Source organism: Solanum dulcamara, chromosome 11, assembly GCF_947179165.1.
Source record: "Solanum dulcamara chromosome 11, daSolDulc1.2, whole genome shotgun sequence".
Lineage (NCBI taxonomy): Eukaryota > Viridiplantae > Streptophyta > Magnoliopsida > Solanales > Solanaceae > Solanum > Solanum dulcamara.
The window spans coordinates 47,068,852-47,083,149 of record NC_077247.1 but is presented as its reverse complement, the minus strand read 5'-3'; positions in this window follow the sequence as shown (position 1 = coordinate 47,083,149).

Here is a 14,298-nt window from a genome sequence, read left to right as displayed (position 1 = left end):
ACTGTTAATCGATGAAAAAAATATTTTTTTACTAAGTATATGTTAATGACTAATTAACAGTGTTTTCAATCAATGTTTAATAATTAGCTGTATTTAATTTGGTGATTAAGATTGCTCGGTTGTCTCATTAAATGTGAAAGCTTGACGTAAATTATCGTAACAACCAACTCGCTCATGTCTGCATCGTAAAAATTGGAGTAACGTGTTTTTTGTGTCTAACATTTTATCTTCTTCTTTTTTTAATAATGATTTACGCTCTAATATTTATAAATGCTAAACATCAATGAGTACACCGTTACAACTTACAAGTATTTTAAAATTATTATTGAAGACTACTAAAATACAATTTCCCAATGAGAATATTATTATGCTCATAGAAAGTTAAAATGGTCCTTCTTATTACTCCTTATGCTATTTGTTGACGGCGTCATCTTGATCATAAAGTAATTAAAGCAATCACTTGGAATTCTAATTTTTATGGGGTCCTCATTAAAGCAATCGTTACCAGGAGGTCACGGGTTCAAACCTGGAAACAGCCTCTGGCAGAAATGCAAGGTAAGGTTGCGTACAATAGACCCTTGTGGTCGGGCCCTTCCCCGGACCCTGCGCATAGCGGGAGCTTTAGTGCACCGGGCTGCCCCTTATATTTTATATATATAGTTTTAAAAAAATATCATGTACTATTAAATTTGTAAAGAATTTTTTGGGTAGAAAATATAATAATTTTTTACCTTATTCAATGTGGAGATCATTGTAATAATTAAGAAATAGAATAATTTTTTAGGTAATTATAGTATCCATTTTTATGTAGCTAACTATTTTATTGTCTCATTAATTATATTCTTACTATTAACATAACCCCACATTATTATTACTGTATTTGCCTTTCTCATCCTTCCCTTTCTTTCTTTTTTTAGCTCCCGCACTTTTTGCTCCCTTTTGATGGCTCGAACTCACAATTTTAGAGTTGAAAGTGAGGGGTGCTTACCATCCCGAGCAATTTTCTTATTATTTAACATTTTGAAGTCTCTCAAAAGCTAAACTTTTTGCATTATGCAAAATCTATATATTGTCGCCTGTTTTCAAAAAGACCAAATTTGCCTTTTAATGTCTTCTTCAAATTTCAAGCATTGCAACAAGTTATTATTATATTAAAGTAATACAATAATATTTCGATATCATTATATCAATTTATCAGATTTAGCGTGATTCTATTTCGATATGGCTATATCAATTTATTAAATTGTTAAGTCAGATTTTATCGTTCTAACTTTATATTTTTTTTCATTGAAAATTTGCATTGTTTACCTTCTTACTTCATAAATCTGTGTACATCCTACCTTCCGCAGAATATACTTGTAGGATTACACAGGATATGTTATTGTCATTCAATTTATGTATGTCACCTAGAAAAAAAATTAGGGTCTCTCAATGAAGTTTGGCTTTATGCCCCAATCTTGTTGAGACGATCTTGTTTGCGGCAAATTAAAGTGGTGGAGTATAATATATTTAACGGAGAAGGGTTTAAAATATCTTTGAAATGTGAGATTTGGTATAATATTATTTTTCATTTATTTTTTAAATCAAAAATATCCTCGATGTTAATCTTTCCCGCCAAAAATGCCCTCGTTGTTAACCTTTGAATTCAAATCTACCCTTATTTCTAACGATCTCTTTAAAATAAAATAATTAAATATTTATCGTTTTATAGTTCATTTAAATCAAAATTAGATAAGCAAATTAAAATGGTGAGTAAGAAAAATAACTCTGCGAATTAGGTACTACTATTGAATAGAATTATCCAGCAGGATTTATAAATTACTTTCTAAAAAAATCGAAACAATAACTTTCTGAATAAGATAAAAGCTCAATAAATACGGAAATACGTTGAAAAAAATTAATTGCTGCAACATTACTTTCAAATAAGTAATTATCGGCCAGAAAAACATTTGATGGGAGATAAAAGTGATGTGTGAAGATATTTGGATGCTTTTAAGCATGTTTAATTATACTGATTATATATATATATATATATATATATATATATATATATATATATATATATATATATTTAGATGATTCAATAAAATAGCTCATAATTTAGCTAGATTTTTTATTTCTTCATTGAAGGAGATCTCTTGAAAGAAAATTTCTCAAGTTAAATCGAATGTTACTATATAATTTTTTGATGCAGTAATACAAAGTGTCTAGTTTCTATGAAAAAAAAAGGCTTTTCCGAGTTAGGTACTACGTTGAATAGGATATCCGCCAAGGCTTGTAAATTACTTTCTAAAAAATTTGAACAATAATTAACTTACTGAATAAGATAAGAGCTCAATAAATACGAAAACACATTGAAAAATTGATTGTTGTAAAGTTACTTTAAGGGGAAATGGTCTGAAATTGAATTGAATTTTGATGAAAATTGTTGTAAAAAATTCAAAATTTGGATGTCCTACTATTTTCTACATTATTTAATAGTGTATTTTAAAGGTATATTTTTGTCCAGCTGAATCAGTGCGTGAATACACGTAGGACGAATGCGTAAGGCATAAAATAATATTTTATGAGCCTATCATTAACCGTCACGTATCAATAAAGGTGAAATTTATTTTGTAAGATTTTTTTTTTGTAATAATATTTATTAATTTTAGATCCATTTTTTTTTACCTCTTTATCTAATTCTTCTTCTCCATAGCCATTGTTCACTCTAACATAAATCACCATTGTAATTCAAAGAGCTAAGCTTTAACGAATTATTCTCTTTAATTTTTTAATTGTTTTGTTTATCTTGTTTGTTCGATTTTTAATAAGGCTTCTAATTTCTGGTTTTTTTTATTAAGTTAGCTATGAAAGAAGTAAAATTGAATTTTGAACAACATTTATTTTGATACGAATGATCTAAAGTTGAATGAGGAAGTACGATGCTTTCATCGTTTGTTTCTTCCTTTAAAAATTTCTTGGTCCAATAATAATTCGAATTGAAATTTCTCTCTTTTGAAAAAGGTCCATGGTGAATTTAGTAGATGAAAAAGATTTGGGGAAGAGGAAAGGTTGGCATCTGTTTGTAAAATAATATAAATTTTTCTTTTTGACTTTTTTATTTATCTAATGTCCGAGTGTATTTTTTAAAATCAATTAATTAAATTAATTGATTAATTTAATTAATTAAATGACGCCTGTAAGACAAACACTTACGATTGACTGAGTAAGTGGTCCAGCTGGGCACAAATATACCTTTAAAATATACTATTAAATAGTGCAGGGTTAATAGGATCCGTTCAGAGTTTGGAATTGTTACAACGATTTTCGTCAAAGTTCAAGTATATTTCTAACCATTTTTCCTTTAAATAAGTAAATGTCAAGAAAAATTTGATGGGAAATAGAAGTTATGTGTGAAGATTGATATTTAGATGCTTTTCAAGCATGTTTAATTATATTGAGTTTTATATATATACTTCTAGATGCTTGAATAAAATAGCTCATAATTTAGCTAAAAAAATTATTTTTTCGCTGAAGAACTTTTCGAAGAAGTTTTTCTCAAATTAAATTGTACATAATATTAAGAATATATTTATACTATACAATTTCTTGATGCAGTGATACAAAATGTCTAGTTTCTATGAAAAAAGAGAGAGACCATTTCTTAATGCAGTGATACAAAATATCATTGAATAGAATATATCCAATATATCCAGCAAGGCTCATAAATTACTTTTAAAAAAATTGAAATAATAAATTTCAGAATAAGATAAGAGCTTAATAATACGAAAACATGTTAGAAAATATTAATTGCTGCAAAGTTATTTTCAAATAAGTAATTATCAAGAAAAAATGGATGAAAAATAGAAGTAATGTATTAGTATATTTGAATTTTTAAGCATTTTGATCATATTTTTTTAAAATTATATATTTCTATATATTTGAATAAAATAATTCATTTCTTGAAAGAATTTTTTCCTAATTTAAATTGTACATAATGTTAAGAATATATTTAAATTATATAATTTCTTGATGTAATAATACAAAGTATATAGTTTCTGTGAAAAGAGAAAAAAGTTGAGTTTTCCTTTTTGAAAAGTCCAACAAAAAAAGGTTGACTTTTCCTTTATGTGCTGCCCTACCTCACATGGCACCTAACTTCTGAGGCATGAGCCCATTAGTTGGGGTTGTATGATTGCTAATTTGAAAATGATGTATTAAAATTAATATAATTAGTAAGTAGTATTATATTTAATAATATTTTGAATATTATATATAAAATATTGCACATATGGTATTTGCTCCGTTTTATTTTAATTGTCATGATAAGGTTTTTTATACAATCTTTAAGAAAATATTAATTAGAAGCGTTATTTGACTAATATACGCTTTATTAATTATTTAATCTTTATCTATTTATGTATTTCTTAGTTCTAGAATAATTAATGCCAATGGTAAAATTAAAAAAATATAATTAATTATCTCTTAATTATTTAAATTGACAACTATTTTAGAACAACTATTTTTAATATACATAACAACTAATATGGGACAGAGGGGTATCTAATTATCAATTTATAATTTCGTTTAATTAATAAGAGTAAGTATGATACAGTAAATATCAAACTATATTCAGTGAATCAAAATTTTTGATATCATAAGTTTTGTATTATAATATTTAATATGGTAGATGGTATATAATTTAAATGTTTTCAATATTCAGTATAATATATAATATTTATAAATAAAATATTGAAATATCGGATATCATACAGAGTATATGGTTGTGCAACCATATACTCTGTATATGTATGTATGTATGTATGTATTATTATTATTATACACTAACAAATATACACTTTAGTATTATTACAAAATCAAATATTTAAATGTTTGAATTTTGAGTACTCTATTTTAATTAAACATTATTTTTGGGGGTATTGATTAAAAAAGGAGTTGCTTATACTTTATTTAGAATATATATATTTTTACATGCATAAATTGTTAGTATGATATACTTGAGTTATTTTTAAAAAAAAAATGCAAAGTCATAATTCTATTACATGAGTATGCATAAGTCAAAGTTGAATAAATTACAGTTATTTGTTTACGCAAAATACCTAAATTAAAATTTTAAGTTGTAATAATCCGTTAGGCCATTTTGAGTACGAGTCCTCTTTTTTTTTTTTTTATAAAAGATCTATTTCGTAAATTTAAATTGAGAATTTTGGAATATTCGATAACTTTGGTTAACTGGTTGATGGGTAATAAATAATTTAATTGGTGAGTTAAAATATTAAATTATTTAACACTCTAAAATACTTTATTTATTAAAATAACAAGGTTATCACTTCTAGAACCTAATTAATTTAGAATATTTTTTTTTATAAGAGTCATCGCGGCGGAAGAAGACCGAAGAGCCTCGTGAGAAAACTGCTTCAAGTACCAAATAAATACACCTTTCCATGGAATTCTAGCAATTAATGATAATATATTAATGGGTTGTAACGACTAGTCAATCATTTAGTAAATAATGACAGGTTACCATTAAAATGGCATGATTGTAGGAAATTGTGCATTTGGGTCTCTTTCTTTATTATTTCCCTTAAAACCATTGTCATTATTGACAGAGAAGTGGGGAAGGTTTTAGTTGTAATTACAATTGTTGGGTTGATAATATGGCAATGTTAAAAGGAGCAATTATTATGGTGCCAATAGTTGGAAGGCATGTCAAGTATAATTGGGTATTAAATTAAAAAGGGTAGGAGGTATTTCAAATCATGGGTTCTGCCACTTGTTTTGTAATCAGTGGCTTCACTTTAAATTATTATTATTTCGTTATTAGTTTAGAAATTAAGTTTTGGTATATTGAAATAAGTGATTAAATAATATGTGTATTATATTATATGAATATAATTAGATTTACATTTTTGGAAGAAATTGAGGTTTAACTCTAGGCTTGAGATGTAGGAAATTGACTATAGATGGTTGAGTTTTTGGGTCTAAGCTAGACATATAATAATATGTGTGGTGTTAGTTTCGAAATCTTATTGTTGTTGTTTATTTGATTAGATTATACTTATTTGGAGGCCCAACGAAAAAGGAAGGCTCAAATCCCGGAGTAATTGCTTGATTATTTGAGGCAAGTGAATTTCTAAACCTCAGTTTAAGCTTGTAGATGCTTGTATTTCCTTGTTATGTGCATTGGAGAGTAATGAGAATTGGACTGGGTTATTGACTGCATGATTTGCCTTAAAAATAGAGATGAGGGGTATAAAATGGCGATCTAATGACATGTATTGATGGAATTGATGTGATGAGATTATGTATTTATTTTGGACATCTGAAATGACTGTTGATATGAGATAGGAAAAATTATTGTTGTTGTCATGTTATTATCGTGAATCGTATGAACATGAGTTGATTGCATTGGTTCTGACATACTGTGCTGAGACTGAAAATGATATGAAACAAAGAGATCGGGTCACACGCTCCGTGACAGGTATTATGAAATGAAGGGGTTGGGTCAGATACTCCGTGGCAGGATATGTATATTGAGGGGACGGGCCACATGCTCTGTGGCAAGTAATATGGACAGAAATGTCTCCTATGAGTTTCGAACTGTAATTCAGCGGATGTGTACCGATAGGACAAACATGCATCATTTCATTGCATTACATCACATTTTGTTGATATCTGTGAATTCGTATTAGCCACTTATTGCTCTATATATGTTGAATTTGACTTGATATGATTCACTTGATTAGACTACCGATGAATATTCGTGGGTTATATTGTTATTATTGTGTAGAGTGTAGAGTTGGACTGTTTTTATGCAAGTTGTATTTGAGGAGGTTCGGTTGGGATGACAGGAGTACTTGTATCTATCGAGCTTTGCTTAGTTTTAGTTATCCACTTGTTGAGTACCGTGTTGTTTGGTACTCATCTCTTGCTTCTACACTTGTGTAGGTTGTGAGCCCGAACCTGCTTGATCTCCTACTGTTTTCTACCACACCTGAGGCTATCATTTCGAGTGTTGAGGTAGCTGTTACATCCATCTAGCGGATGCTTCTTACTCTTTTATTATGTTTTAATCCTATTCTAGAGACAAAGACATTGTGATTGTATTTTCTTTCGTACTTCAATAATGTATTAGTGGCTTGTACACGTGACAACCAGTCTTGGGGGATTTTGAGATTATTTGTTTGTTTTTGACTAAGTTAAACCTTGCTTTAACTCAATTACTTTCGCATTTATTTTTTGTTGAGTTTTAGGCTGACTTGTCTCGATAGGTTGAGATAAGTGTCATCACATCTGGATTCGGATCGTGATATAAATATTGAATCATATCGAATTAATTTGATATATATAATAATGATATAACATTTTTTTAAAAAAAAAAACGAAATCTTAAATACAATACAAAATAAGCATGTTAATGTTTTGCCCCCACGAAATGTTTGCTTAATGGACTGAAATTCGTATTCAGTTTACATATATCCAATCAATAATGATGAAGGTGAAATGATTTTTTCAAAGGTAGCATGGAGTAAGAAATCAAATATTATTGCTGTGGCTACGTACTGATGAGGGCAAAGTTTCTCTAGGCATGAAAGACATTGTGATTGCTAGGCTACCACTTTTAATTAACTTTACTATTATCTTGTTTTGGTAGAATAAACATTAATGTCAATGTCCATAGTCAAATATAAATTTCTTATTATTAGTTTAATTAATTAATACGATGAATCAAAGAGCTTACAGAGTACTTTTTTTTTCCTTTTCGTCTGTCAAAACTCAAAAAAGTATTTTTCAATTTATTCATTATTAACAACATAGTGAAAGAAACCGCGGCAAAGAAGATTTAAAACGGTTCCTTATATTTGGGGTAGATCCTTAAATATTGTACTCCTATGTGTGATTTTGGTCCTTTTGATCTCCATCAAACATTCCAAGCTTTATTTGGTAGATTTTCATTTGAGGAAAACTGTAAAAAAAAAAAAAGATCTCGCAAACTCAGCATAAAATTGTACATATTTATTTATTTATGACTTTTTATTTGATATTTGTAAAGAAAATACTTTTTATTAAGATTTTTTTTATATTCAAAGCTCAAAATCATGACTTTTTTTATTAAGAAAGGAGCAATCATATCTGTTGTACCACATCGTTTGATGGCACACCAATTATGTATTTGGTTTGAATTGTTCGGCCTAATTCCCTTTAACTATTTAATCGTATCAGTTAAGTTCTCAGTAAGCAACAAACTTCTTACAATTACATACTCGAAGCAAATGGACATTATTCCAAACCATAAAATTAAAACTTCTAGAAACAGTCTTAAGATTTGTGGAGAATGGTCCTAGTGAATGTCACGATCCGAATCCAGATGTGATGACACTTATCTCAACCTATCGAGACAAGTCAGCCTAAAACTCAACAAAAAACAAATGCGAAAGTAATTGAGTTAAAGCAAGGTTTAACTTAGTCAAAAACAAACAAATAATCTCAAAATCCCCCAAGACTGGTTGTCACGTGTACAAGCCACTAATACATTATTGAAGTACGAAAGAAAATACAATCACAATGTCTTTGTCTCTAGAATAGGATTAAAACATAATAAAAGAGTAAGAAGCATCCGCTAGATGGATGTAACAGCTACCTCAACACTCGAAATGATAGCCTCAGGTGTGGTAGAAAACAGTAGGAGATCAAGCAGGTTCGGGCTCACAACCTACACAAGTGTAGAAGCAAGAGATGAGTACCAAACAACACGGTACTCAACAAGTGGATAACTAAAACTAAGCAAAGCTCGATAGATACAAGTACTCCTGTCATCCCAACCGAACCTCCTCAAATACAACTTGCATAAAAACAGTCCAACTCTACACTCTACACAATAATAACAATATAACCCACGAATATTCATCGGTAGTCTAATCAAGTGAATCATATCAAGTCAAATTCAACATATATAGAGCAATAAGTGGCTAATACGAATTCACAGATATCAACAAAATGTGATGTAATGCAATGAAATGATGCATGTTTGTCCTATCGGTACACATCCGCTGAATTACAGTTCGAAACTCATAGGAGACATTTCTGTCCATATTACTTGCCACAGAGCATGTGGCCCGTCCCCTCAATATACATATCCTGCCACGGAGTATCTGACCCAACCCCTTCATTTCATAATACCTGTCACGGAGCGTGTGACCCGATCTCTTTGTTTCATATCATTTTCAGTCTCAGCACAGTATGTCAGAACCAATGCAATCAACTCATGTTCATACGATTCACGATAATAACATGACAACAACAATAATTTTTCCTATCTCATATCAACAGTCATTTCAGATGTCCAAAATAAATACATAATCTCATCACATCAATTCCATCAATACATGTCATTAGATCGCCATTTTATACCCCTCATCTCTATTTTTAAGGCAAATCATGCAGTCAATAACCCAGTCCAATTCTCATTACTCTCCAATGCACATAACAAGGAAATACAAGCATCTACAAGCTTAAACTGAGGTTTAGAAATTCACTTGCCTCAAATAATCAAGCAATTACTCCGGGATTTGAGCCTTCCCTTTTCGTTGGGCCTCAAAATAAGTCTAATCTAATCAAATAAATAACAATAATAAGATTTCAAAACTAACAACACACATATTATTATATGTCTAGCCTAGGCCCAAAACCTACCCAATTCTATAATCAGATTCCTAATGTTGATGTCAAATAATATGTCAACTCTCATATTTCCAAAATTTAAGCCTAGAGTTATGTTTCAATTTCTCCAATATCATAAATTTAATAAAATTCATAAAATATAATACATCTAATATTTAATTACCTATCTCAATATATCAAAATTCGGAAACTAATTCATTCTATGTCAGTGATGCAGTAACGATGCCACTAAAAATGAAATTCAGATTGTAACCACAAGGAATTTCAAATTCGAATTCTCTTTAATTTCATCCAACCTTTAATGATGACAGTGATTTTTTTTCAATATTTAATGCATTGTACAGTATAAAACAGTTTGGTACCTGCTCGTGTAGTTCGACGCCACTAAAAAATAATTTCCGTCTATTCTCCCTTCTCTTCTCTTTTCTTTTCTAAATAAAATAATTATGTACTAAAAAATGACAAATCCTACTAATCTATTTTAATAAATATAAGAAAAATGGTATAGAGTATTAAATAAATTAACACTTTAGTCCACCAATTAAATTAATTCTCTAAAATTATCCCTCAACTAATTAACCGAAGTTACCGAAAGTTTCAAAATTTTCAACTTAAATTTACAAAAAAGGGTCTTCTATGAAAAAAGGAGGACTCGTTCTCAAAATGACCTAACGGGTCATTACATTATCCACCACTAAAAACCATGTTCGTCCTCGAACATAAAGTAAAAGAAAGTACCTGAAGCTTTAAAATGTTGGGGATATCTAGCATGCATATCAGCCTCTATTTCCCAAGTCGCCTCTCCGACTGAACGGTGCTTCCATTATACCTTCACTGAAGCTATCTCCTTGTTTCTAAGCTTACGAACCTGCCTATCTAGAATAGCTATAGGCTCCTCCTCAAACGTCAGGTCTTGACCCAACTCCACTGAATCAAGTGATAACACATGAGACTCATCCGAAACATACTTACGGAGCATGGAAACATGAAACACGTTATGCACACCCAATAAGGTAGGTGGTAAGGCAAATTTATAAGCTACCTCTCCTACTCACGCCAAAATCTCAAATGGGCCAATGAATTGAGGGTTGAGCTTTCCTTCCTCCCGAACTGCATCACGCCCTTCATGGGCGACACTCGAAGCCAAACATGATCACCCACCATAAACTTCAATGGTCGAACTCTCCGGTCTGCATAACTCTTCTGTCTACTCTGGGTTGTCAAGAGTCTACCCTAAATCCTACGAACCTGCTCCATAGCATCTCTAAGCAAGTCTGTCTCTAAAGAGTCCATCTCAGCTAAGTCAAACCAGCCAATAGGAGATCGACACCGCCTACCATACAAAGCCTCAAATGGAGCCATCTGAATACTGGAGTGATAACTGTTGTTGTATGCAAACTCTGCTAGGGGCAAGTGTTGATCTCATCTAGCACCAAAATCAATAACACATGCTCGGAGAATAAATTATCTTGGGAATAAATTATCTTGGGAATCTTAATCTCTACATGACCTTTGGGCTCATTTGGCTAGAGAATAAATTATCTTGGAAATAATTTTTTCAAAATTAGTTATTCCAAAATTTCTATTTCACTAGAAATGAGAAATAAAAATGACATTATAATTTCGGGAGAAATTATTCTGTAATTTTATTTCAATTAAATATGAGATAAACTCATCTTAAAATTAATTTTAAAATTAATATCTTTTATCTCTCATACTAAACGGGCCCTGAGTTCTCAGAATACCTATCAATATGTAGCATAATAACTAAAAAGTTTGACAACTATATAAAGGAGACAAAAATTATTTTTTCGACTTTACCGTAGTAGATATATATGCGGGAAAAGACATAAATATCTCCCTAAAATTGTATCGAAAAGTCAGTTACACACTTAAACTATCATAGCGACCTATTAAACACTTAAACTACCTAAAAGTGAAACTATTACCCACCTAAGCGCATAACACCACTCTCATGGTATGTGGTGTATTACACTCGTTGCCACGTGGCGCTACGTCATCACCATGTCAGAAATTATAAATTTTTAAATTTTTTTTCTTTTCTTTATTAATTAATTTTTCTTTTATTAACTATATTTTATACTAATTAACTTATAATTAATTATTATTATCCATCCGATTTTTTATATTTTTTCTTTTCTTTTCTTTTCTTTATTAATTAACTTTTCTTTTATTAGCTATATTTTATACTAATTAGCTTATAATTATTAACCGTCCATCCGATTTTTTATATTCTTTTCTTTACTTTACTTTATTAATTAACTTTTTTTTATTAACTATATTTTATACTAATTAAATACTAATTAATTATTAACTATCCATCAATTATTAACTACCGATCCAATTTTTTATATTTCTTTTCTTTTCTTTATTAATTAATTTTTCTTTTATTAACCATATTTTATTCTAATTAAATCCTAATTAATTATTAACTATATTTTGTTTTGTCTGTAAGAAATCCACTGTTCCACAAAACATCTCCGATAAGTACCAAATATACGGTATAAGCACTGAAATGGGCTTATAATAGGAAATTGGGGCAAATAGACTTACATGTGCTCATTGTTTTCCTCGTTACAGTAAAGTAATTTCTCAATAGCAGGACAAAATTTAATGAATCGTTTCTGTTTCTCAGTGAAGAGGTGATTTTGTTTTTTATTTTTTTTTACTTTTATGAGTTTTGAAAGAAAAGAAAATCAAGATTCAAAATGAGAGTAAATGAAGGTGGATGTGAAGAAGAAATAATGTGGGGGTGACGTGATTTTTTTTAAAAGTTTTTTTTTTATTTTACAGAAAAATTGACGCATTTTTTTTTGCCACATCAATTGTAGGTGTGTAATAGTTTCACTTTTAGATAGTTTAAGTGTGTAATAAATTGTCATGATAATTTAAATGTGTAACTGACTTTTCGGTACAACTTTAGGAGAAAATTTATGTATTTTCCCATATATATGCCTATCTCGTTTTTCATGATACACATTATTTGCGTCACTGTCACCTACAGTTTTTTAACATTAATTTTGGCCAACATCTTTCTTTCTTCTTTTTCCTTTTAAATTCGTCCCAAAAAATATTATTTTACTATACAACAACAACAACAATTCAGTGAAATCCCACAACGTGGGGTCTGAAGAGGATAAAGTGTACGCAGACCTTACTCCTACCAGGTGAGACGGCTGTTTTCGAAAGACCATCGGCTTAATAAAAGCATAAAAAGAGGTTAGATAAGACTAAAAAATTCAAAGCGATATGAAAAAGCAAATAACGAGATCAACACAAATAGAAAATAATTTAAATTTTAAAAAATTATCTTTTTACCCTTAAAAAAATAACTTACAGCCACACAAAAAATTATTTTAGGCCAAAAATTTCAAAAGATTTTTTAAAACATCATTTCAAGTTAAACGGTACCACATAAAATGATCCGGAGAAAGTATCATATTTGTATGTTCAAAAAATAAGGATAATTAAGTAAATAAAATGGAAAAGGGTCAAAACTACCCTTCAACTATTCGAAATAGAGAACATATACCCTTAAACTATATTTGGCTCAAAAATACCCTTCGCGTCATACTATTGACTCACTTCTACCCATCTATTTGACGGAATGAAATGTTGCATGTATTAATTTACGCCACATAGGATCTCCACATAAGCATCCCACCACACTCCATCAATTAAAAGACTCAAACCCACCCATTAAAAGATCCAAACCTATCCTTGACCCATAGTTATGATTTCCTTGACTCTCGTGGGATGCTTATGTGGCGTAAATTAATATACATGGGATGACACATTTCATTTCGTCAAACTGATTATTGCTTTTGATTTTGAACGCGTCTAGTGAAAGCAGGCCTATCAAGCATTTTTTTTTTTAATCAAAGGCATGGCACACATGTTATTGAAAATAAAAAAACAAACTGTCTGTCAAACATTATTAAAATGCACACACGTTAAAAATGTAATTTGTGAAGTACCCCCCCGGACAAAGTCAAACTATTTAATAAGTAACTTATTTAAATAAATAATGCAAAGCTCTATCATTTACTTTAAGTTTTGTATTAAAACAAATTAGAAACATAAATTAAGGAGGTGGGAGAAATAAATAGTAGTCAATACTAAAGTAGATCCCGGGCTATGCGCAGGGAGCTTAAGTGCACCGGACTGCCCTTTACTAAAGTAGGTCCCTGTCGTTATTGAGTGATTAAAGCATTTGTACATGATTTGGTTGAAATTTTAATTTGTTGTAACTTATAACAAAGCACTTATTTTAATTTTAAATGATCTTCGGATCTTATTTTCAATATTCCAGATGTTCTCCATACGGACAAACACTAACAGAGCAAAATGTGTGGTAGTTCAGAAATCAATAATGGAGATCATCATTATCAGTGCTATAATAAATACTTGGTTGGTCATTTAAATTATTACTGGACTGTGACAATAATTAACAAAGAAAAAAGTTAAAATCAAAACGTGTTTCATGCATGAAAAAACTTATGGACAACGAAGTTGCTTCCCTATAAATTCATGGGTTTAATGTAGATCATCATTATCAGTACTATAATTAATGCTTGGTTGGTCATTTAAATT